This window comes from Pogona vitticeps, chromosome 13 (genome assembly GCF_051106095.1).
Source record: "Pogona vitticeps strain Pit_001003342236 chromosome 13, PviZW2.1, whole genome shotgun sequence".
In the NCBI taxonomy this organism is placed as follows: domain Eukaryota; kingdom Metazoa; phylum Chordata; class Lepidosauria; order Squamata; family Agamidae; genus Pogona; species Pogona vitticeps.
The window spans coordinates 10,668,255-10,695,361 of record NC_135795.1 but is presented as its reverse complement, the minus strand read 5'-3'; positions in this window follow the sequence as shown (position 1 = coordinate 10,695,361).

Genomic DNA, 27,107 nt, shown 5'->3' with positions numbered 1-27,107 from the left:
GTTCAGGGTCTGTGCTTCAAGTTAAAGGTTCTGTGTGAACCAAACTGTATGCTTGTATGAGTGAGAATAAGCCACGTTACTTTATTTTATTCACCTAATCATTTTATTATCCCTGTGTGTATTTAAATAAACCTTATTCTTTTTATTGTTTAAAAATCCATCCCTGGTCTGTGTGACTTCTTAAAGGGAATGGTTGGTGGCAGCTTAGTTAACGTGTGGCAGATCCCAGTAGGTCTGGGTTTGTCACATTGATTGGTGTCCAGCGTGTGGGATACGACTGGTCCAGTTGTCCAGTGGTCCAGCAAAGCCTTGGCAAGTGTGCCCAGAGCAAGGGGGGTCTAGTCAGGGACAGTCTGAGGCGCGTAGGTAATCTTCTAGGTGTACCTCACGGGGAGGTGCGCTAGTAGAAGAACGTGCCAACTGGGGAGACTTAGATTAAGGTGCTCTGAGGCAGCCTAGTTTTGGCGGGAAAAAGCTGAGGCAAAACTGCGTAGTAACAGTGAGCTAGCTTGCCAGCTGAGAGGCCCAGCAGAGGGGGGTAGGCTCTGACTCGATACTGTTGCAAGTTAGTGCTGAAGAACAGCAGCCTAGAGAAGGCTGGTTCTGAGGCAAGAAGGAAAAAAGTGGTCGTTTTATTTTGAGGCTTGACTTTTTAAAGCAGCCTGTTCTGAGGGGGGGTTATGCCCTTGACTCGAAGCCAAGTAGCAGAAATGAGTGAAGTGAAAGACCCCCAGATTGACCAAGGTTCTGAGGATGAATTTGGCTCAGTGCAGGGTGACAGCACAGGAGAGCAGAACCCAGAACTCAGAAAAATACTCCTAGCCCAACAGCATGAACTGAGGGTGAGGGAAATGGAGGAAAGATTAGAGAGAGAGAAAATGGCGTTTGAATTAGAGAGAGAGAGAGAGAGAATGGAGAGGGAGGAAAGATTGGAGAGAGAGAGAATGGAAATGGAGAGGGAGAGAGAGAAAATTGCTCTGGAGAAAGAAAAAATGGCGTTTGAATTAAGAAAACTGGAACTGATGAACCAGAACAATAATAACAATAGGGATTCTGAGGGAGGCCAATTGTCTAAGGCTGACCTGAAGAAATTCCCTGTGTACCACAAGGGAGATTGTCCCGAGGTGTTCTTTTCCTTAGTGGAAAGAGCGTTTGTGGACTTCTCAGTGAGGGAAACTGAGAAGATGACCATCATGCGGTCTTTAATCAGTGGTAGCCTGGCTGAGGTTTATGCCGAGATGCCTGAGGAACTGATGAAAGATTTTGCAGAGTTTAAAAAACTGGTGTTTGCCAGACATGGGATAAATGCGGAGCAGCTGAGACAAAGATTCAGGTCCCTCACCAAGAAGCCAGAACAGACTTTTACCCAAGTGGGGGCCCAATTGGTGAGGCTGCTTGAGAAATGGCTATCGCAGGAGGGGATAGAGACCTATGAGCAGCTTAAAGACTTGATAGCACTGGAACAGTTCTATTCAGTCCTGCAAGGGGAATTGAAATTCCAGGTGAGGGAAAGGAAACCGAAATCTGTGGCAGCAGCCGCGGAGGTCGCAGATTTTATTTCGCAAATAAGAAAGCCCTTGGGTGAGGGGAAATCTGTAGGTAAACCCAAAGAAACCTACAGCAAGTACTCTCAGGGACCAGGGAAAAGCCAGCAAGGGGGAGGGGCCCATGGTGAAGGGAAGCCCTCAGACATGAAACTAAGACCTCAGATTTTGGAGGGAAAACCAAAACAAGATGAGAGAGAATCAAAATACACCAGAAAATGTTATTTCTGTCAGGGAAAGGGTCATCTAATCTCAGAGTGTGAGAAATTAAAGCAGCTAAAAGGAATGGTGCCTCAGAATTCTAGTGGGACCAAGCCAAAAGCTGTGTTCTGTGTCCAGAGAGAGGAAGGCTCATTGTCACTGAGGGAGCCGGTTGCCATGACTACTCAGTCTGGAACAGCTACCTCTGCTGATCAGGCTGAGGAAAATGGTCCTCTTGTGGAGGTAAAGCGCTGCTTGCTGGTGAAAACAGATTCTCAGTTGTTTGAGACAGCAGGGGTGGACGTAGGAATACTTGACCGTCAGTATAGGGGGCTGCGGGACACTTGTTCCCAGGTAACCCTGTGCCATCCAGATATTATTCCTAGGGAGTTTATAATCCCAAATGAGAACATGAAGGTGGCAGGGATTGAGGGGCAGGTAATCTCTCTGCCAGTAGCAGAGGTACCTGTCAACTTTCAAGGCTGGAGGGGAGATTGGCGGCTAGCGATTTCATCGGCTCTGCCAGCAGCCGTGCTCGTGGGAAATGACCTGGCTGAACATGTGAAACGGGTGCTAGTGATTACACGCTCACAAGCCACCACAGGGACAGTTCAGGGGGGTAATGATGAGCCAGAGACGGAAGCAGAGGGGAGTTCAGAAGCTGTGGTGGAAACCTTAACCACAGACAGCAGATTTGGACAGGAGCAAAAGGCAGACGCCACTCTCCAAAAGTGTTTTGAACAGGTGACTGACGCCCAGCTAACACCTGAAACCCCAGTGAGATTTCTGGAGAAAAAGGGGATTTTATATAGAGAAACCCTGAGGAATATCTCAAAAGGGGGAGATGGGATCAGAAGTCAGCTGGTGGTACCTGAAAAGTATCGCCCCATGATCTTACAAAGGGGTCACTCTGACATGTCTGCTGCACACTTAGGGGTGAAAGGGCCCCTTGATTTGATCAAACAAAATTGGGAGCAGATCACCCAGGATGACCCACAAGACGTTGTGACATACATAGACACCTTGATGAATGACCTAAGGAGAAATCTAGAGCTGGCAGCAGAAAACCTGCAAGCTCAGAAGGTCAGACAGAAAACATGGTATGACCACAAAGCTAGAGAGAGGCACTTTGACCCAGGGGAGGAAGTGCTTTGGCTTAGGCCCTGCAGAGAGAATAAACTGCAGCTCAAATGGGCAGGACCATATAGGGTCATTTCCAAGATGTCAGACCTGAACTACCTAATAGAGCAGGAGGAGAACCAAGCAAGGAGGGTGGTTCATGTGAATGCCCTAAAACCCTACTACAGAGGGGAACAGAGGGTTTTATTCGCGATAAAAGCAGCTGAGAGTGAGGAAGCTGAATTACCCTTCTGGGAGGGTAGAGGGGAAGTAAAATACAACCCAGAGGAGGTAAAGATCAGTCCTGCACTCACCCAAGACCAGCAGCAAGAACTAAAAATGCTGCTTAGTAAATATCAACAGGTGTTTTCCAACAAGCCGGGGATAGTGAAGGGAGTGATGCATCGGATCCACACAGGGGATGCACCCCCGCAGGCAGTATCCCCATACCGAGTAACGGGACCCTATAGGGACAAGGTGCGGAAGGAGCTGGACGAAATGCTGAGGGAGAACATAATCGTCCCCTCTTCTAGTCCTTGGTCCTCTCCGATAGTCCTTGTGGACAAGCCTGATGGGAGCATTAGGTTTTGTGTTGATTACAGGAAATTAAACCGTGTAACCACTCCTGATGCCTACCCAATGCCCAGGCTAGACAACCTGATTGAAACCATAGGGGGTTGTCGGTTCATCTCATCATTGGACCTGGTAAAGGGATATTGGCAATTAAGAATTGATCCCAGGGATCAAGAAAAGACTGCCTTTTGCAGCCCTTTTGGTCTCTATGAGTTTCGAGTCCTGAGCTTTGGTCTCAGAAATGCACCAGCCACATTCCAAAGGCTGATGGACCAGACCTTGGCAGGGCTCAGTGACTTTACAGTGGCCTACATTGACGACATAGGGATCTTCAGTAATACCTGGGAAGATCACCTGATACACCTGGAGATAGTGCTGCAGAGGTTAAGTGCAGCAGGGCTAACAGTAAAGGCCAGCAAGTGTCAGCTGGGTAGCCCAGAAATAAAATACTTGGGTCACATGGTAGGGGGAGGAATGATAAAACCCCTGGAGGCCAAAATAGAAGCTGTTCGTGATTGGCCTAGACCCAACACCAAGAAAAAAGTCAAATCATTTCTTGGGTTGGTGGGCTACTACAGAAAGTTCATCCCGAGGTTTAGCGAGATTGCGGCTCCGCTGACCGATCTGACGAGGAAGAAGGCTGATGACCGCATCCCGTGGACCAGCGACTGTGAGGCGGCGTTCCAGAGGTTGAAGGAGGCGTTAATCAACTATCCTGTCCTGCGGGCTCCAGACTTCGACCGGGAGTTCATCATCTACACCGATGCGTCTAACAGCGGGGTAGGAGCAGTTCTGTGCCAGGAGGATGAGAATGGTGACCAGCATCCAGTGTCCTACCTGAGTAGGAAACTTCAAAAAGGTGAGAGACATTTGGCAACCGTGGAGAAGGAGTGTTTGGCCATAGTCTACGCGATCCAGAAGGCCAAGCCTTACATCTGGGGAAGACATTTTATTCTGTGTACTGACCATTCACCATTGCAATGGTTAAAGACAATGAAAACCCACAATAGCAAACTTATGAGGTGGGCTTTAAACCTACAGGACTATGACTTTGAAGTGAAGGTGGTCAGAGGGTCAGTGAACTGTGTTGCTGACGCCTTATCAAGAAGACCTGAAGAATGAAGACGGCGAAAGAACATGGACTATGTGTATATAATGATGACAAAAAGTTAATGTACCTGTTTTCTGAATTTGGTTTGTATGAATAAAGGTAAATTGATGTAATGTATATGGTAAATGTTTAAATGCCTAATTGCTATGGTTAACTTAGAGTGTAAGTATAAGAAAGTATGATATGGTATGTATAACTGTTGTTGTGTATTTTATTCAGGTTGTTTTTTGGTGAAAAGCACGTTAGCTTTCCCCCTACAAAACAACTTATAAAGAGGGGAGGTGTTACATACAGCACTGATGTTACCTGTCTGTCATGGGTTTGGAGGGAAAGTTCCATCCTATGGGGAGTGGAAGGCGGGACATCAGGAGGAGGGGCTGTACTGTATAAATATGTGAAGCCTGTGTGGTGAGAGAAGAGATGCTGAGAGATGCTGAGAGACACTGGGTTGTGACGAAGCAGCAGCTGGGAAGAAGGAGCTGTTGTGGGAGTCTGTGTGTCAGACAGGGTACTTCTGTGTGTCAGAGTACCAACCTGATAGGTTCAGGTGTCTGTTGGTTAGCCAGAACTGATAGGTTCAGGGTCTGTGCTTCAAGTTAAAGGTTCTGTGTGAACCAAACTGTATGCTTGTATGAGTGAGAATAAGCCACGTTACTTTATTTTATTCACCTAATCATTTTATTATCCCTGTGTGTATTTAAATAAACCTTATTCTTTTTATTGTTTAAAAATCCATCCCTGGTCTGTGTGACTTCTTAAAGGGAATGGTTGGTGGCAGCTTAGTTAACGTGTGGCAGATCCCAGTAGGTCCCAGAAGAAAGGCCAGGCCTAGCCAACAACGGCAACCCATTGCAAATTCTGGGTACGCCCCAGGAACAATGCTTCTGCTGCCAAGATGCGGGGGGGGGGGGGGGAAGGAAACAGGTCACGCAGCTCCAGCTTGTGTGCCAATACGAGCTGATATCTGCTGGATGAATGCCGAGGACAGCTGCCAGGGGACCCTTTTAACAGGGAGGAAAAAAATGACCATGAGGCGTGCAGGGGGCTGGCTGAGATTGCAAAAGGCTGAGATTGCAAAAGGTAATCTTCTGTGGACATTGCAAGGGCTAGTTGTTTTAACCCTTTGCATTCATTCAAGGGTAGCAACATGGGATGGTTGAAACAGAGAGGAGGGTTTCCCAGTGGTATCTCTGCAGCTTTTCTCCTTCTGAGTCTCCTGGTAAACAAGAAAACAGTAGAAGCCGGCCATGAAAGCTTAGTAGCTGCTCCTTCTTTGTCTGTAGGGCCATTTGCCAGAAACTGGCAGTGTTGGGGGGCCAGCCAAACCCTGTTGCTTCAACAGGGGCATGATGCCAACTTCGGGGCCATCTCACTCAATGAAACCAGGCAGATCCTGGGCTCAGAGGCACACAACCAAACAGGCAGTGCTAAGTGTAATAGTGAGGTGAAAACGGGGCCCACCAAACAAGTCCTGAACCCAGAGGATGAGATGGTTGGATAGTGTCAGCTAGTGTGGCTGAGAAGGCCAATTCGAGAGTGACAGTCCCTTCCACACTGATGAGAAATCCAATCTGTCCCCTCTCCAGCTCCCTGATTTTGCTGCTTCCGGGACTGCTTCTTTGCCTCGGCCTGCTGGACAAGGGTCTCTTCAAATTGGGAGAGGCCATGATGCACCGCCTGCCTCCAGGCTGAATGCTCATATGTCAGGGTTTCCCATCTGTTGAGGTCCATTCCTAAGGCCTTCCGATCCCGCTTGCAGATGTCCTTGTATCACAGCTGTGGTCTCCCTCTGGGGCACTTTCCCTGCACTAATTCTCCATACAACCATTCTTGTCTCAGCCTCACAGACAAGAACAGGAATGGAAGCATTTCCTGCCAGTAAGAATGGTGAGGAATTTTCTGACATACGTGATCGTGTTTTAATATTGGTGAGAAAGAGATTTTGAAAAACAAATTGCAAATATTTGCAAAAGTGCCTGATTTCTGCGAATTGTCCAAAACTACGTAGCCTCCTGCTTGATGGAAGAATTTGAAGCCTTGCATGGGTTGCTTGTATCTTTCTTAACAACCAATCAGACGTATCCTGCTTGCTGTGTGAATACTTGTGTGTGCATGTGCATATGCCCACTTTTCTTCTCCAAGGGGAAGGAGATTAGTGATATTTGGTGCAAATTACAGAAATCTTGAGAGGGCAAAAAATGAGTCCTCCTCATTTTTAGCAGAGTGGAGGAACCTTATGGGGGCCTCAGAATTCCTCCTCCTGGTGTTTCGTCCTCTCAAGACAAAGAATGATAATTCACTAAGCCCATCCCTGAGGAATAACAAATAAGGAAAACTACTTACTTTTAAAAAGGAACTTCCCAACTTATTCTTGCTCTGCTCTGCCCACCTCTAATGGGGAATGGGGGAACCTTAAAGGTGTGTTTCTTCATCTTGTTGCACAATCCTCCTCTAGTTCATTACACCTGCCAGGTGAATGAATAATCTTAGACCTGCAGAGCGAGAAAGGAAACTATGGGTCAAGGAGGCCCAGTTGGGGAATCGAACACCCAACCTCTAGTTTCGCAGCCAGAGCCCTAAACCACTGAGCTATCTGGCAGTTCACCTAACTGCTTATGTTGGCAGGCAGACAGTGAGAACCCCCAAGGCTGTTGGGGGAGGAGGGAGTGGCTGAGTCTGGGGGAAGCTGGCTCTATTGCAAAGGAGCCGAGATGTTGGGAAATTACATTATCTCCTTCACCAAACCGAGCACACTGAAACTGTTTACAGTCTGGCCCCAAATCAAATCGCTTCCTTTTACAATTTGTTTGTCTACTGCACGGAGGGCAAGCAAATATTTGGAGACAAGAGCACAAATAATTTCGCCGGTGGATGCAGCTCTGTGTTTCTTGATTACACGCTTGGATGGAGAGCGCAGCATCATTTGGAGAAAGCCCTATCGATAAAACTGTAACTAATCAAGCCTTGTGGCCACAATCCAGAGCCAAAAGCACCTCTTGATTTCAGCACGAAGTGACACTCTGGGCTGTCTCAGATTTGGATGGTGGGTAGAATGTGATCAGACTGGAACAGTTCCTTTTTTCCCTTGATTTTGTTATTATGTGCCATCAAGTTGCCTCCAACATATGGTGAAGGAGCCATCTCAAAAATGCCTCATCCTCAGCAGCCCTGCTCAGCTCTTTCAAAGCCTGTGGCTTCCTTTAGGGAATCAGTCCATCTCATGCTTGGCCTTCCTCTTTTCCTGCTGCCTTCCACTTTTCCCAACATTATTGTCTTTTCCAGAGAATCCTGCCTTCTCATGATGTGCCAAAAGCAGGACAGCCTGAATTTCAATATTTTTGCCTCCAGAGATAGTTCAGGCTTGATCTAGGACCCACTTCTTTGATTATACCCCTCAGCTTGCGTGGCCCCAAAGGTTGATGCTAGGGGCATCATCTGGGATCCTGAAAAACATACTCGGAAAATCAACTTTCCTAAGCAGTGGTTTGAAGTGGCATGTTCTTATGAAGGCTATACACATGCTGTGCTTTTATGCGGACAAACTTTCCAAATCCCCCACCTCATTCGGTCGGTGACCAAGCCAGCTTGGGCACTCTGTAAGTTTTTACTCCCTAAAAAGTAACTTTTCCAAGCAAAGTCACGGAATGGACCTTTCTCTCCATGATTATTATGCACAAGAGAGCCACACTTCCTGCCTTTTTGCTCCCTTTCTGTCTGGTCGGATTTTCCATTCGAGATGAAAGCCTCTTTTATCACTCGGCATGACGTTATGTGCCTGCCAACATTTTAATTAGAGCATTCATTGTAGTTTTAACTAGCTTTCCAAGGAGGCATTTAACAACTTTAAAAGAAAGGGCTGCTCAAGTTCAGTAATTGTGTTAGTTGGGTTGGGACTGATTACAGTTAAATTAGCCTTTGTCTCCAGAGAGACAAGTAGTGGCTTTGAAAGGAACATCTTGAAAAGCTCTTTTTCCTTTCTAATTTTTGGGCAAACTGGTTTTGACAAGTACCGACTCCAGCTTAAAGTGGGTTGGAGGGAGGGAAGGGCGGGTGTGGTCCTCCAGATGTTGCTGAACGACACCTCCCATGGATCCCAGCGTGCACAACCAATGGTGGTGGATGATGGGAAACATAGTCCAGCAACCTTTGACCATCTGGATGTTCAACACCCTATGAGAACCAAGGAAGTCCACGGCAATCAATGAATTAAGACTGGAGAAGGCTTTGCTCCTTTGTTTGCAAAATAAAACTGGGTAGTTTCTAGAATGGCACAGAACTCTTCTCTGTTTCTGATGAATTAAAATTGGGCAACGGTACAATCTCTATTGTACCGGAGACTGCCTGGATAGCTCGGTGGCTGGATGAAGGCAGAGGGCCACAGAAGTGGCCACATGAAATCCCGTGGTCACAACACTGTCCACCGTGATTGTGAATAAATATTTTCAAATTCAGCACCTTTGGCAGGATGTTCTCCTCCTTAGAGATCAGCTACATTTGCCTTCAAGAGTCGGGGACTTCACGTCCCCTTATCTTCAGATTCACCAGACTTTGAAGTTTGATAATAAAATGATCATGTGCTGTCAAGTAGTTTAAACTACTTCTGAAACCCTTTGCCTGGAAAACTCTGGAAAGGATTGCCGTAAGTCACAATTGACTTGACAGCACATGATCATTTTATTATCAGAGTCTCCACTGAATGGGTGTAAAAACTTCAAAGTCTGGTGAATCTGATTATTGCATAGCGATGATTTTCCAAAAATGGCCGCCGTATGGAGGATTTTCGCTTAAAGGTGAGTTTTAAGCCCATAGGAATGCATTAAACGGGTTTTAATGCAGTCCTATGGGCTTTTTATTTTCGCATAGTGACGAAATCGCTTTGCAGCAATTTTTGCTGCACAGATTATCGTCGCTATGTGGGGCACCACTGTATAACGATAACTGCTCTTTGGAGCTTGCAGTTATAACTGTAACTAGTTACTTTTTAAAATAATAATAAAACTCTACAAGTTTTGTCACCAGTCCTTTGCACAGCTTCTTTGCCAGCTTCCTAGATGTTTTCCCTTAAATATTTATTCATTGTGTTGGAAGAACAAGATCTGTCTCTCTTCCCTCTCTGGTCCTCTGGCATTTAGCATACCTGGCCCAAGTTAATCATCATCATCACCATGTGCTGTCAAGGCAATTCTGGCTTCTGGTCAACTTTTTCAGAGTTCTCCAGGTAGAGGACACAGAAGTGTATTACCATTACCTTCTTCTAGGGGGCAACCCTGGGACTATGAAGCTTGACCAAGGCTACATGGGCTGGCTCTTCTCCCAGGAGACACAATGGAGAATTGAACTCCAAACCACTGAGCTATCGAGCCAAATCTGAAAGAAGTTAAGCCCCATTAAAATTAGTGGGACCAACGTCTAAAGTATTATACAGTGGCGCCTCACTTAACGAACGGCCTGTTTAACGACGAATCCGCATAGCGATGTGGATTTTGCGATCGCAAAAGCGATCACATTACGATGTTTTAAATGGCCAAAAATTGCTTTGCGATGATCAGTAAGCGTTTCGCTTACCGATCTTCGCATTGCGATGCTTTAAAAACAGCTGATCAGCGGTTCCAAAATGGCCATCGGGTAAACAAAATGGCCACCCGCAGCGTTTTTGCGTGGTTTCCTCGCATATGGAGGATTTCCGCATAGCGGTGAGTTTCCCCCCATAGGAATGCATTAAATGTGTTTTAATGTGTTCCTATGGGCTTTTTAGTCCCGCATAGCGACGGATCCGGATAGCGACAATTTTTTTGGAACGGATTATCGTCGCTATGCGGGGCACCACTGTATATGCTGACATATTTTACCTGACATGCTGGGTTTACCACCACCCCCTTTATGCTGAAACATGATTCTTTTCTCTTAGTTTGGCAGACTGGGACAAGTTATAAATCCACACGCACAAAAAGGAACTATTAATAGAGATCTTGCCTTAACTATCTGACATGCTTTGCAAACACCAGTCCATAGTAGGCAAAGACATAAAAAATGGCCACGACGCTATTTCTTTCCTGGAAATAATACAAGTTTAGGGTGCTGGACTGGGGATCCAGGAAGCTCCTGAGGCTATATCCTTTATCGTGGTAATAAAAGATGCTGCTCGGCCACCCATCGCTTTTCTCTGAAAAAATGCCAAGCGGCTGCTTGAAAAACACAACCAATCCTCACAACATCCTCCTAATGATCCATAAATATTATCAACAGATGGCTGTGTCGAAACGCAGTGGGGTGGCCATTCTTCAACCAGTCTCACTGAAAACACACTGCTGGTGGTTGGACGTGTTGGAGGGAGAACGTTGGCAACAGGAAGCTTATCCTTGTCCTCATTTGCAAAATAATCTTGGCAATGACCGCTGGCATCATCTCGGGGCAGCCCTTCAGCCACCCAACCAGCCTTGGTGGCACTGATAATCATAATCATATTCATGTGCTGTCAAGTCAGTTCTGACTTGTGGTGATGCCTTTCAGGTTTTCCTAGGTAAAGAGTACAGTGGTGCCTCGCTAGATGATGATAATCCGTTCCACTGAAAACATTGTTTAGCGAAATCATTGTCTAGTGAAAAGCATTTCCCCATTGAAATGCATTGAAACCTGTTTAATGCATTCCAATGGGGAAGAATCGTCGTTGTCTTGCAAAGATCGGCCATAGGAAAGCTGCTTTGCGAACTGCCAATCAGCTGTTTAAATCGCTGTCTTGCGAAGCTTACATCCAGAAAACACCTGTTTGCAAGCGCGCAGGGAGCTGTCAAAATCGTCGTCTAGCAAAAACCGGTTTGCGAAGCAGGGACCAAACATTGTCCAGTGAAATTCCCCCATGGGAATCACTGTTATGCAAATTGCTACAGCAATCGCAAAAAGCCAATGTCTAGCGAAAAAACTGTCATGCGGGATAACTGTCTAGCGAGGCACCACTGTACTCAGATGTGGTTGACCTTTCCTTTCCTCTGTTGTTCTGGTGATGGTGTGTCCTGGGACTATGCAGCTTGCCCAAGGCCACACAGGCTGGCTCCTGGGAAGCACCATTGGGAATCGAACTCCCAACCCGATGGCCAAAGCACTGTGCTACCCAGCCAGCTAACAATAATCGCACGCCATCAGTTCTGACGTACGGTAACCCTTTCCAGGGTTTTCTAGGTGGAGAGTACTCAGAAGAGGTTTACTATTCCCTTCTTCTTGAGGCTCCCTTGTGCAGCTTGCCCAAGGCTACACAGGCAGATTCTTCATCTTGGATGCACTGTGGGGAATCAAACTCCCAACCTCTGGTTCCACAGCCAGGTACTTTAAAAAGTGAGCCAGCTGTTGGAGCAATAGCCTGTTTTAAGATCATTAAGGCAGGCCTTTCTCTTTGTCTCACTGCATTCACAGATGCATATGGTGAGGACGTGAGAGACGGCCTTTCCAGTCACTGCTTCCTTCTGTCCCATGAGGTAAAGTTGGCCCCTTCCTTGCAGTTCTTCTTCTTCCAGGTGAAAACCTTCTTTTTAAAGTTGGATTTTCACCTCTAAACCTGCAGGACTGTGGGGTTTTTTTTTAATGAGATACAGTACATTTTAATCTGCATTTTTATTTTTAAAAATCAGATATTTTAATTTTGTTTTGACTGTTTAACTCATGGAGTTTAATACTTTTTTTTTGGGGGGGGGTTAATCTTATTTTAAAGATAATGCCTTAATTTATGATGCTTTTATACATTATTTTTAAAATAGTCGTACACCACCTTGTATTCATTAACTGGAAGAAAGACGGGATATAAATAAAGGAGATGCGATTTTCCTTCCATTTTTGTTTATTTATATTGTTTATATCCTGCCTTTCTTCCCATCGGGGACCCAAAAGCAGCTCACGCCTAAAACTATATGACAACAAACAGTTTAAAAATACCATATAAATGCCACACTAAGAAACCAATTAAACATATATCAGGGTTAAAAGCAAGATTTGTAATGATTTTAAAAACATTTAAAAAACATTTAAAAATCCCTCTAAGTTTAATAAACAAAGCATTTCTGAGACACTTTGCCTGACGACGGAAGGATAAGAAGGAAAAGTGAAGCTTGCTTCTTGGAGCAGCTCATTTCAAAGCCTGGGAGCAAACACTGAGAAGGCCCTGCCCCATTTCCTCACCAAGTTGGGGAGGTGGTGGAAGCAAGAAAAAAGGCTTCCCTTGAAGATCTTAACACCTGAGAGGGCTCATATGGGGCGATTTGTTGTTGTTTAGTCGTTAAGTCGTGTCTGACTCTTCGTGACCCCATGGACCAGAGCACGCCAGGCCCTCCTATCTTCCACTGCCTCCTGGAGATGGGTCAAATTCATGTTGGTCACTTCGATGACCTTGTCCATCCATCTCATCCTCTGTCATCCCCTTCTCCTCTTGCCTTCACACTTTCCCAACATCAGGATCTTTTCCAGGGAGTCTTCTCTTCTCATGAGATGGTCAAGGTATTTGAGCCTCAGCTTCAAGATCTGTCCTTCCAGTGAGCACTCAGGGTTGATTTCCTTCAGAATGGATAGGTTTGTTCTCCTTGCAGTCCAGGGGACTCTCCAGAGTCTCCTCCAGCACCACAATTCAAAAGCATCAATTCTTCGGCGGTCAGCCTTTTTTATATGATCCTTCAAATAGCCTGGATCCGAGTTGCACTTTGAATCGGGCTTGGAAACGGACTTGCAGCCAGAGAAGTGGTTGTCATAAAGGAGTTATACGCTCCCTGAAACGAGAGCCAGTCAACTGTCCAGCTGCTGCATTTTGAGCCAGATGAAGTTTCCAAACACTCTTCAAAGGCAGCCCCATGTAGAACGCATCACAGTAATCCAGACATAAGGCAATGAAGGCATGCATCCCTGTAGCCAAAATCAGACATCTCAAGGAACGGAGGGCAGCTGGTGTACCAGCTTTAACAGTGCAAATTCACTCCTGGCCTTTCCAGAAACTTGTGCATCCATCTATGCTCAGGGTTGAGTACAGAAAGGCACCCAAGTTGCAACCCTGATGGTTCAGCCAGCCCATCCAGGACAGGACGAACCCCTATCTCCTGCTTGGCCTTTTTACAGACCAGGAATACCTCTTTTCTCTGGATTATGTTTTATGTCTCATCCAGTTCATTGCTGACAACAGAAACTGGTCTAGGCACAGAATATGTTCCTTGCAATCAGAAAGGAGAGATAAAGACGAGCGCCACCAGCATACTGATGGTGCCAAACCACCAAATTCTAGGCAATTTCGGCCCAGTGGTTTTATGTAGATATTAAATAGCATAGGGAACGGGACTGAATCCCGAGGGACACCACAGACCAATGACCAGGGTGTCGGATAAGATCCATCCAATGCCACCTTCTAAGTTTGGCCATTCAGGAAGGATCAGGACCACTGTAAAATAGTACATCCAAGACCCATCCTAGAGAGATGGCCCAGAGGAATACCATGGTTGATGGTCTCAAAAGCGATGGGCGGGGGGGGCTAGCAGAACCAACAGGAACACACGCATCCTGTCAAGTTCTCAGCGTTGGTGACCCAAGCCATCTCTGATCTATCAGAAGGCCCGAGGCCAGTCTGAAATGGATTTAGATCATTTGCTTCCTCCAGGGACCTCTGGAGCTGAGAGGCCATAACACACTCTAAGGCCTTCCCCAAAAATGGTATATTGGAGACCGGCCAATAATTCTCCCATGGAGTGGTATCCAAGGAGGGCTTACTCATGCCTCCTTTAAACATGCGGGGATCCTACTCTGATGCAAGGAGGCATTCACCCCTCCCTTAACCCACTTAGCCAGTCCCCCTCTGGAAGCTTTTGTAAACCAGGAAAGGCCGGAGTCCAGCACATCTCTAGTGAGTTTTACCTCTCCAGAGATCCTGGCTGCATCCTGAGACGACAGAGACTGAAACATAGCCGTTATTATAACAGGGCAAGCAGGTATATCACAGGTACATCAGCAGGACCTGCATCCGCTAAAGCTAGATTGGGTCTGAGTGACGTTATCTGCAAAGTGCTGTGCGGAATCTTCACAGCAGGCTGTCACATCCTTCTTTTGTGGCCATCTGTGCAAAAGGCCCCAGGTCACCTGTACGGGCTCCTCTGGATGGTTCTGTGCAGGCGAAATGGTGGCAGAGAAGAATGGCTTCTTCATTGCCCCCTCTGCCCTGGAGTAGACTTTCCGATGAGCCCGTAGTCCATGTTTGATGTTATGTTCTGTGCTGTCAAGTCAGAATCGACTTGTAATAGTCCCTAATAGTGTTTCCAAGAGGAGTGAAATATTTAAGAGAAGCTTTACCAATTCCACCTACTTGGTTATTTTCCGTGGCTGAGCGGGGATTGAAACCCAGGGCTCCCAAATACTAGTCTGTCATTCTATCCCAGAGGTTCCCAACCTTGGATCTCCAGATGTTCTTAGATGCCAATTCTCAGAAAATCTGGCAATCACAGCTGGTGGTGAAGGCTTCTGGGTGTTTGAGTCCGAGAACATCTGGGCATCCAAGGTTGGGAACCAGTGCTCTATCTATTACACCACACTAATCATTTGCAAATATAGGAAATAGATAAGTAAACTTTAGATTAGGCATCCTTCAGTCTCGAGAGACTATGGTAACGTGCTCTATATATAGGACTTGGAACAGCATCTAGTGTGACTGAGAAGGTCAATTCGAGAGTGACCATCCCTTCCACACTGAAAACAAATCCAATCTGTTCCCTGTCCAGCTCCCTGATTTTGCTGCTTTTGTGACTGCCTCTTTGCCTCAGCCTGCTGGACAAGGATCTCTTCAAATTGGGAGAGGCCATGCTACACCGCCTGCCTCCAGGCTGAACGCTCAGATGTCAAGGTTTCCCATCTGTTGAAGTCCATTCCTAAGGTCTTCAGATCCCGCTTGCAGATGTCCTTGCATTGCAGCTGGGGTCTCCCTCTGGGGCGATTTCCCTGCACTCATTTCTCCATACAGGAGATCCTTTGGAATCCGACCATCAGCCATTCTCACGACATGCCCAAGCCAACGTAGACGTCGCAGTTTCAGTAATGTATACATGCTAAAAGTTCCAGCTCGATCTAGGACTACTCTATTTGGAACTTTGGACAAAGTTCCAAAGTTCCAAATAAGTAAACTAAATAATTCCGAAAGGGAGGTGTCTGGGTTGCCCCCCATACTTTTAGCAGTATAAAAGGAAATAGGCTGATGGTTAGAAGAGGAAGATCAAGAGGCACACACTCGAAGGTGGGTCAAGCATAAAACACCCTCAGAACAACGTCTGGTGTTTCAATAGCATGCAAAGCAGCATGGCTTCCCCCCCCCCCCATCATTCCTCTTTCCTGCTAAGGTGGGAATAGTGACTGTTGATAGAATAAGGTGTCCTTGGGACTCATCGGCATGGCATGGCTGAAGTTGCAGCTGATGGGGTGTCATCCACCAGAAGCAAAGTGTCACCGATGCGCCACTAAGGGTGACATCCACGCAGGTGTAGGCCACGAGCGAAGCCCTTTCTTCTTATGGTGAGGACAGCTGATAGAATGGAGTTTTAAAAATCTTTTTTTTTTTGTCTTGGAAATTGCCAGTTTGGGTGCTGAGGTGGCGCCTTGGAAATGCTGCTCCAAAGCCCCTTGGAGTGTGTGGGGGGGATGATGTTGAAGGTCTGCCAAAAAGATGGAAACCTATTGTACTTTTTCGAGTAAGGCTTCATGTCATTACAAGACTGAACATTTTAAGGCAATTACGCTTCTAATCCCTGGAATAAATGGATTAAGGAGAAGCTGTCTGAGTGCAGGATTTGTCTGTTGCCAGCAATGCAAATGAAAATGGGCCAAGCAGCAACACACACACACACACACACACACACACACACACACACACACACACACACACACACACACACACACACACAGAGAGAGAGAGAGAGAGAGACAGAGAGAGAGAGAGAGAGAGAGAGAGGTGTCTCAGACTTCGTAAGAATGGAATTTGGGGACGTTACTATCCAGTATTAGATTTGCAGAAGACACAAAATTGGGGGGAATAGCTAATACCCTGGAAGACAGAAACAAAATTCAAAATGATCTTGATGGTCTGGAGCCCTGGGCCAAAATCAACTGAATGAAATTCAACAGGGAGAAGTGCAAAGTCCTGCACCTCGGAAAAAGAAACCAATTGCACAGTTACAATATGGGAGAGCCCTGGCTCAGCAAAACTACGAGCGAGAAGGATCTTGGAACCGAAGATACACCAGCAGTGTGATGTGGCTACGAAATAGGCAAATGCTATTTTAAGCTTCATTAACGGAAGTATTGTGTCTAAATCCCATGAGGTACTTTCCCCCTCTATCTGGAACTGGTTAGGCCTCACCTTGAGTAATGTGTCCAGTCCTGGACACTGCACTTCAAGAAAGATGCTGACAGACTGGAGCAAGTTCAGAGGAGGGTGACAAGGATGATCAGGGGGCTGGAAACCAAGCCTTATGAGGAAAGACTGAAAGAATTGGGCATGTTTAGCCGTGAGAAAAGAAGACAGAGGGGAGATTTTATGGCACTTTTCAAATATTTGAATGGCTGTCATACAGAGGAGGGGCAGGATCTGTTCTCAATCAACCCAGAGTGCAGGATGCATAATAATGGGCTTAAGCTGGAGGAAGCCAGATTTCGGTTGAATATCAGGAAAAACTTCCTAACTGTTAGAGCAGTAAGACAGTAGAACCAATTACAGTGGTGCCCCGCATAGCGATGATAATCCGTTCTGGAAAAATCGTTGCTATGCGGATTCGTCGCTATGTGGAACAAAAAAGCCCATAGGAATGCATTGAAACCCCTTCAATGCATTCCTATGGGCTTAAAACTCACCGTTATGCGGAAATCATCCATACGGTCGCCATCTTTGCTGCCTGGTAAGTGAGGAATGGGTGCGAAAACACAGCGGGCGGCCATTTTGGAACCGCCGATCAGCTGTTTTTAAAACATTGCTATGCAAAAATCGGTAAGCGAAACAGCTTACCGATCATCGCAAAGCAATTTTTTACCATTGGAACATCACAATGCGATCGCTTTTGCGATTGCAAAAAACAAATCGCTATGCGGATTCGTCGTTAAATGGGGCGCTCATTAAGCGAGGCACCACTGTACCTTGAGGGGTGGTGAACATTTTAGCACTGAAGGCCTTCAAGGGAAACTTAGACAACCACCTGGCAGATATCATTTGATTTGTATTTCTGTATCGAGCAGGGAGTTGGAATCAATGGCCTTGTAGGCCCTTTCCAATTTCATGATTCTATAATTGCAACTTTTACAATTCTCTAGCCAAGGCAAAGATGGGAAAAATTACTTTCTTGGATTACACTTTCCAGAATCTATATCTCCATTGGATGCTTTGCAAAGAAATCGGTTTCATGTTGTTTCCAGGACTTAATCATGGCAATTAACTGAAGTCTGAATATTTTTAACTATAAAAGTCTCCCTGAATCAGATATCTCCAATGCTATTACTTTTTCACTGTAATGACAGATTATGTATAATATCTGTGTCTAAGTTTATGCTTTCTGGGTAAGCATGACTGAGAGCCTTCTGAACTCAAAAGCAACCCTGGAAGTAAGATCCAGCTCTAATGTGGGAGGAACTGATAGTATAAATGCCAAAAAAGAGAGAAAGTTAGATGGTAGCATATTAAAAGCCATAACTAAAATACAAATACTGTACAGGAAAAGAAAAAAGAGAAAGTTGGGAAATGGTGGTGGTGGGGGGAAAGGATGAAGAAAGAATAAAGATATGCTATTTTGGATCACTGAATATAATATTTATATTTGTTTTTAGCAAATTACACCCCCTCCAATATTTCCAGAGCTTGGAAAAGTTTTTTTTTTTTTGGACAACACTCTAGAATCCTGCAGGCAGCAAAAGTCACCTGTGAGTATTTAGGAAATTGACTTTTGAAAGGCCCTATTTCCAACTACTGTCATGCCCCGCTGGACGATTACCCCATATAACGACGAATCTGCTTCACGATGTTTTTGCGATCGCTTTGGCAGAATCTCCCAGCTGCTTCCAGAATGGCTGTGTAGAGCATTCCTGATTTCCATCATCATCATCTTAGAACTGCAGAAGGGATCCTGTGCATCATCAAGTCCAGGCCATGTTAAAGGAGGCCCAGTGGGGGAATCGAACTCCCAACCTCTGGTCCTGTAGCCAGAGAGCTAAACCACTGAGCTCACCAGCAGTTCTTTCAGAAATGTTTTGTGTCACTTTGATCTTATTAGATCAAAGTGGATGCTGTAACACTTTAAGGATGCTGTAGCATCCTTTAAGGATCCACTTTAAGGATGCTATAACATCATTTGTGATAAGAACATTACAGCATTCTTGTTGCAAAATGAACACCTTCAGATGTCCTGCTCTGGAGGGAGCCTTCACAAAGGTGGAGTTATTTAAGGGCCCAAATTTAAATCAACGTGAAACCGGCAAAGCTTGATTTCAATCGAGAGTATTTTAATATGGATTTGGGCTCTTAGAGGGATCAATTAAATTCCTCGGAGGCTGAATTTGGGTGATGAATAAGGGCCAACAGATAAATCACCTGCTGCTGGTAGCTGAGCCCAAGAAAGGATATTTCAATATTTTAGGATGAATGAAACACAACTATTTAAAAGATCATTTTCAGATTTGTAGCCATGTTGGTCCATGCAAACATTTTAACAAGAAACACAAAACAAAGCAAAGCAAAAAAACACATTGTGGCGTTTTACTGCTATATTTTAATGTAAGCTTTTGTGCCACGTGGTTCACTTGTTCGGACATATGTGTTAGAAAACAGAGACAACCCAATAAAACATTCACTAAGAGACAGCGGTTTTGGTTGCATTTCAGAAGAATTTATGAGCTCTGTTTGATATAAGTGGTGCCCTGCATAGCGAGCGCCCCGTTTAACGACGAATCCGCATAGCGACGCGGATTTTGCGATCGCAAAAGCGATCACATTGCAATCTTTTCTATGGCTAAACATTGCATTGTGATGTTTAAAAAACAGCTGATCAGCGGTTCCAAAATGGCCGCTGGAAAAAATGGCCGCTCGCAGCGTTTTCGCACCCTTTCCTTGCAAAAATGGTGGCCAGATGGAGGATTTCTGCATAGTGGTGAGTTTTTTCCCCATAGGAACGCATTAAATGGGGTTTAATGCGTTCTTATGGGGTTTTTCGTTCCGTATAGTGACAATTCCGGATAGCGACGATTTTCCTGGAACGGATTATCATTGCTATGCGGGGCACCACTGTAGTTCTTTTGAAGTCTGGTTCTGTAAAACAGCAACATGCAATGTCTCTGAGTGAGTTATGGAGACCTTAAGGGGCAGTTAATGAGAAAGGGGTGGCCCACTCTGGCAGAACTTGCTGCTATTCTGCCTTATAAATCCCTGCACTCCTGCTGGGCAGCTAAAGGAATTCAACCAAAAACTGAAAATCCTGCATCATACTGCTGGGATACCCAACACAAATTGCTGACAGTTTCCTTCCCATTTCACCCTGCTCAGTATATTTTAAGGGTATCCCCCTCTAGTTCTTCCAGAAAGCACTGATAACAACATGTCCTCCCCTCCCTTATTTTGAGAGAAACTTTGTGTTATGGAACCTTCCTATGGTTGGAGGTTCCTTTTTTGCAGAAGATAATTTCTGTATAATTTAAATGTTTGGTATGGTGGCGCTCATTAGTGTTCCTTTCCACATTATGAAGGGAGCCACACATTTAGGGATGGATGGTTGGCTGAGAGAAGCAATGTTTTCAAGAAGAGTAAGCTGAGCTGCAACAGGGACGTGGTGGCGCTGTGGGTTAAACTGCAGAAGCCTCTGTGCTGCAGGGTCAGAAGACCAGCAGTCGTAAGATCGAATCCATGTGACGGAGTGAGCTCCCCTCGCTTTGTCCCAGCTCCTCGCCAACCTAGCAGTTCGAAAGCATGTAAAAATGCGAGTAGATAAATGTGGGAAAATAGCCAGGGAACTATTACCAGGCCTGCCCGGCAACAGTTGATGAGAGAACTCTCTGAGAAAAAAGACACTGCAGACTTTATCTTGTTAGTATTCAGGTACCGGTAGAGAAGAAGAAGAAGACTACCTTCTTCACCCCAGACGTTTTTATTAAGCACGCAAAACAAGCAAAATTAGCATAAGATAAGAATTTGCCCATAGAGGCGTCGTGTGGTTATCAGTCTTAAGGCATTCCACGCCTGCGCAGAGAGAGAATCATAGAACAATGCATCTTTATACTACAATAGCTTGATTATGCTAAACACCAGTGATGTATCCCTTAATAGCCACAAGATGGAACTTTAGACAAAGTTCCCACAGATAAATAGGTACCACCTCAGTGGGAAGGTAAAACAGCATTCCCTAGTCACGCTGGCCATGTGGCAACGGAAACTGTCTTCAGACAAGCACTGGCTCTACGGCTTGAAAACGGGATGAGCGCTGCCCCCTAGAGTCGGACACGACTGGACTAAAAATGTCAAGGGGAACCTTTACCTTTACCTTTTTATGAGCTCTGGAATTTTTTTATTTTTTTGGACAGCTTTACTTTCCTCCCCTCTGGAAAACAACATGTGGAACGACTCTGGAGCAGGCCTCAGACTAGATTTAATATAAAGTGGTGCCTTGCTAGACAGCTACCCCGCATGACAGTTTTTTCACTAGACATTGACTTTTTGCGATTGCTATAGTGATTCGCAAAACAGTGATTCCTAGGGGGGAATTTTGCTGAACAAGGGTTACCGTACATCAGAACTGATGGCATGCAATTATTGTTAGTTGGCTGGGTAGCACAGTGCTTTGGCCATCTGGTTGGGAGTTCGATTCCCAACAGTGCTTCCCAGGAGCCAGCCTGTGTGGCCTTGGGCAAGCTGCATAGTCCCAGGACACACCATCACCAGAACAACAGAGGAAAGGAAAGGTCAACCACATCTGAGTACAGTGGTGCCTCGCTAGACAGTTACCCCGCATGACAGTTTTTTCGCTAGACATTGGCTTTTTACGACTGCTATAGCAATTCGCAAGACAGTGATTCCTATGGAGGAATTTGGCTTGACAATGGTCCCTGCTTCGCAAACTGATTTTTGCTAGACGACGATTTTGACAGCTCCCTCCGCGCTTGCAAACAGGTGTTTTCTGGACCTAAGCTTCGCAAGACAGTGATTTAAAGAGCTGATCGGCGGTTCGCAAAGTGGCTTTCCTATGGCCGATCTTCTCAAGACAACAATTCTTCCCCATTGGAACGCATTAAACAGGTTTCAATGCATTTCAGTGGGGAAGTGCTTTTCGCTAGACAATGATTTTGCTAAACAGCAATTTCAGTGGAACTGATTATCGTCGTCTAGCGAGGCACCACTGTATCTTATCAGCATGTTGTACTCCGTTCCCTCTTTTCCCTCTGCTGTTTGTATAGGATTTCCACAATTTGGGAGCCTGTTAGTCATGTGGGAAGAAGCGAGCGAGCGAGTGAGAGAGAGAGAGTTCAGTTTATCTATTATTTATTGCAGGGTGGATCTGTTCTTTCGTGGCGCCTGTGATTCAATTTCCCCTCTTCTCCTCCCTGCTCTTTTCCATAGAGTAGCATTTTCAAGTGTGCAGACACCGCATTAAACATGCATTAGATTTAATCAAATGGAAAACGCTCTCTCTTTGAGGCAGGCCCGCTAATAAGTGTAGGAAACAACGAGGCTCACCGGGCCCTGGTGAATTGCCGTGACATATTGTGAACGATGCATTTCTCCCCCTTCCTCTTGCCCAAACAAGATCGAGCACTAATTAATGAATATCTTCACAAACACTCCTTCTTCCCCCTCCAAGCTGCTGCTGCTGCCCAACGGCGTTTGATTGACAGCCCGCTTGCAGGGCGAACAGCTCCACAAGCTGCCTTGAAGTTTGCAAACACAGTTACTTCCTGCCTACGCTGACATTTCTCAATGAACACACAGATCCTCCGGCCCTCCTTGGTAGCATTACAGATGCCAGGCGCGCGTGGAGGGGGGGTTTGTTTGATGCTTTTGTCAATTGCACAGCCCTGCGTGCGAATTGGCAAAGCACAAATTAGCAAACGCCGAATGCACCAGGGCTGTGCAAGGTTTAGAGCAGGCATTCCAGGCTTGGGGGTGAAATCGGGCCCCATGGGACCTCAATTGGGCCCTCGGGGATTTCCTAGATAATCATATTCCCTTCCCCATGATACATTCATTGGCTGGCCCTCCAGCTAATATACTGTTGCAGAGTTTGGAATTTTGGTTAAACTCCAATAGCTGTGCAGCAGAAGTGCAGAATAGCTTCAATTTCACCAGATTAGTCCGCCCCTTTTTCTCATTAACTCTTACAGACTCAATAACTCACTCTGAGTCATTAGTAGGAGAAAGAATAAAAAATTGTCATTACTTACAGTTGAACAGATCAAACAGCAAACTGACAAACACAATTGTGTTGAGCAATAGGCCTCAACAATTCACTGCTTCCAACATAGTCAAGAGAGGGGGAAAGTTCTCAGCAGAGAAGCAGGGCTGTCTTTGAATTCAGAGGCAGAGAAGGAAGATAGATTGTCACCCCAGCCCAGGCCAGAAAGGTCCCTCCTAGCAAAATCTACTAAAGGCAGCATGCGAGGTTGCAAAATCTCCAATATATATGAGATGCTTGAGTAGCTGCCTGATAGCTCAGTGGCTTAGGTATCTGGCTATGGGTTGGGAGTTCAATTCCCCAGTTCCCTCCTGCAAGCAGAGCCAGCCTGGGTGGCCTTGGGCAAGCTGCATAGTCCCAGGAGTATCTCCAGAAGAAGGGAAGGGTAAACCCCTTCTTTGTACCTGCAAAATCTTGAAGAGGGTCACCAAGCAGGTATGGGGGCTTTCTCTGTGTCTGGGAACTCCATTTATTCCCTTTCTGCCCTTCTGACTGTAACTACAGATAGTACTGTGAGTAAAGATATACTTTCTACTTAAAATGCTTCTAGATTAACTTCAGATAAACTAGCTTTTGTGTACAGCTTGGGAATGTTTGGCGAGATTGGGTGGATCTCTCCATTTTTAAAAAATCGCCTTACACTCTGCTAACTAAAAGAATAACCAAATATCTAGAAACTTTTTAACCAATCCCCCACCGAAAACTTTTGTAAAGTCTGGGCTAAGAAATTAAAAAAGCTGTAGATTCACTGTTCCTTAAAATGGCGTGAAAACTGGAGTGGAGATGCAGTCTCTCTTCCCAATACCTTGCAGAACTGCTTCCAGTCAAAGCAAACAATGCAAAAACAATATTTTTGATTTGTATAGAGAAAGCCAATGATGTCATGTATGGATGTGGTGGCTGAGAGCGCAAGATTCAAATTCCCACTAAACTGTGTGGCTTCCCTAATGACTCTGGACTTCTCTCTCTTTCTCTCTCTTTCAATTTGGCCTACCTGATATGATCATCATTGGTGATGCCCCAGTTATGTAACACCCTTCAGCCAGAGATCCAGATTTCCTGTACACTTTTATCTTTCTGGCACTGGGTGAAATAAATCTATTTGTGTCAGCTTTGAGAGAACAAGCACATGTTTGATTTATCTTTGACTGTTTTGTGGTGTTCTAAGCAGATACCATATTTTTCCATGTATAAGACTATACTTTAGTTTAAAATCTTTAAACTAAAAATTGAGGGTCATCTTTTATATGGAAGTAAGCTGAGGAGAGAACAAAAACAAGTGGAGGGGAAAGCAGGGATCAAAGCGATCCTGCAGCGCTTTGATCCCTTTCCCCCCCACCCGTGCTAAGCCCCACTTAGATTTCTTAATTTGTATTAGAAAAGAGGAGGTGTCTTATACATGAGGGCATCTTACACACGGAAAAATACGGTACTTACGGCCCGCAGTTTTAAATATTTGCAATTCATTGTAATTTGTGATGTCATTTGTAATCTGTATTCACGGTGTGTTTTTATGCAAATTATGAGCTGCTCTGACCTAATAAGGTAGGGCAGGATTTTAATACTGACCTTAATAATATTGATAACCAGCAAATAAAGAAATGAATAATATTGTGATGCTGTTTAAGGCAGGTATCACTTTTCCTTAAAAAAAAAAACCAGACTCTTCGTAATTGTTTGGTAAAGATGTAGGTTTAAACAAACAAGCCTGTTGTCTGGGCACTCAGTCTGGTCCAGAGAGGACATGTGGAGAGTTGTTACTTTCTAGACAGCATTTGTAGAATTCCTTGAAGTGGTGTTCAGTCGTTTTGTGTGATGCATCATTACTATGGAAACAGATGCAGAAAGATACTCCGAAGTGCCTGTCTGACTTATACATAAATATTCCGAGTGTCTCCTCGCATCACGTGGTTTTCTCATTGGGAAAAAAAGTGGGTCAGATGTGACATAATTCCATATTCCACAGATTTACAAAGGCATAAACAATACATTACAAACTTACCCCCTCGGTGCCGACGACAGAGCTCCGAAGGTAAATGAAAAACAACACATCAAGAGAGGAAAACAGCCGCAGGAAACGAAACAGGGGCTTTTGACCCCCACCCCACAAATTTCTGGCAATGGAAGCCAGTCTCCGGTTCAGAAGAAATAATTTGAAGCAACGTCTAGGATAACACAATCCTTAATGTGCTAACTCACACATTCTAAAAATGATCTTCTTCCTCTGGGTTACACATCCTAATCAACCTTGTTCTGCTTCGGTTCTCTGCCCCCACAATAGATACAGTACATATTTTTGTGAATATATATTTTTTAAAAAATTCATGCATTTTGTAAGCATGTCTCTGTGTTCATGTATTCTTTTAACTTTTTCCATTTTGTGATGCTTGTGTATTGTTTTGTGCATACCGAAGAATGGACGGATAACTAATGGTCTCCCACCCAGGATTTGCGGTGGCCCTGATTGGTAGAGCTTTTGCAACCTCGCATGCTGCCTTTAGTAGATTTGGCTGGGAGGGACCTTTCTGGGCTGGGGTGACTGTCAATCTATCCAGTGCTAACCAATCGTTCTTTCCCTGCTTCTAAATTCAACGAGAGCTCCGCCTCTCTGCTGAGTGTCCTTTCCCCCTCTCTGTATTCTGTGGGAAGCAGTGAGTTTGCTCAAGTCTGTTACTGAAAGCAGTCAGGTTTGTCAGTTTGCTGTTTGATGTGTTCAGTTGTAAGTAATGAAACCTTATATATTTTTTTTTTACTATCAGTGTCTCACAGTGAGCTGCTGAGACTGTAAGTGTCAGTTAATGAGAAAAGGAGTGGACCACTGTGGGGAACTGAAAGCTATTCTGCTCTGTGAAATCCTGCACTTCTGCTGCACAGCTAGAGGAATTTAATCAGAAATTCAAAACTCTGCAACATTGATTACCCTTCCTCCAGAACTAGACGTGACCTAAAAGTCTGTTCCTTCATGTTGTTCTGAAAGAAACGTTCTGGAGTTAAGAAGCATTTCCTGGAGGCTTTCAGGAGCGTGAACCTCCGTGTTTACAGAAAGGGCATATTTTGTCATAGTAATCTTTGGAGTTCTAAGTTTTCTCACAGTTTCACAAATAAGCAAGGAGTCGAAGTGACTTATTCTCTGTAAATTCCTTCCACCGTGATCTGGAGAAGGAGGTTATTAAATAGAGAGAATATTGGTTCCAGGTTGCCCCTGGAAGATGCGGTTCCCACCCATACCTTCCCCCTTAAATACGGAGTGAGAAATACCCAGCCTGACAGCCACCTATGAAGTGTGAGGCCATCATTGTGGTCCCCTCGGTCCTTTCCAGACCCCCCCCTTTTTTTGGCACAGAAACGAAAACTGTTGTCCTTAGAGGTATCTAGGAGCAGCCATTGTCCTCTAGAGCAGGGCTCTGCCCCATAGGAGAAAGAGTGCTCTTCTGTAAGAAAATCCTGGTTTTTTTAAAAAAAAAACTGGAAAGGGCTCCTCCTTCCCCCAACTCTGCTTGACTAGTCAGTCACTTCTGGGTTGAAACATATACATCCGTGAGGTAAATGACACCCTGTCAAGCCGGTCTGAGGAAAAACTAAAGGTTTCTGCCATCAGGGGACCATCAGAACTTGTATGGCTGTCAGGAAAGAAAGAAAGGGGGGAACACACAATCAAATTTAACAGGTTTGTAGTTGACTGTAGCGATTCCTATTCTTTATCCCGAAAGGCTTGTGATTTTTCTTCCCAGCTGCGCATTCCGCAACACAACCTGCGTCCTAAAACATTTATAATCTCCTCCAGACCTTTTCAAAAGAAAAGTTCTGAGGGAAACTCTTTTTAATGAGGTTGCGGTGCAGGGATCTGTGCGCACACATCTTTGCGATTCTGTCCCTCGTGTATTTTTGCAGGCTCATCTTTCGGGTACTTCTAATTCCTGCTTCTGCCCCTCTTCATCCACTGGCAAATCTCGAGAGTTTCTTTCAAATTTTTTTTTTTGAGGGGAGGGATCGGCGATTCTACGTATGACCCAAAGGGTGGGGCACGAGAGCTTTATAATTTATCAAAAAAAGAGACACATGCACCAAAGCCGCGCTTGGTCTCTCTCCTCTGCTCCACTTATGAATCAATATTTTTTTGCCATATCGCTCCAAAATTCA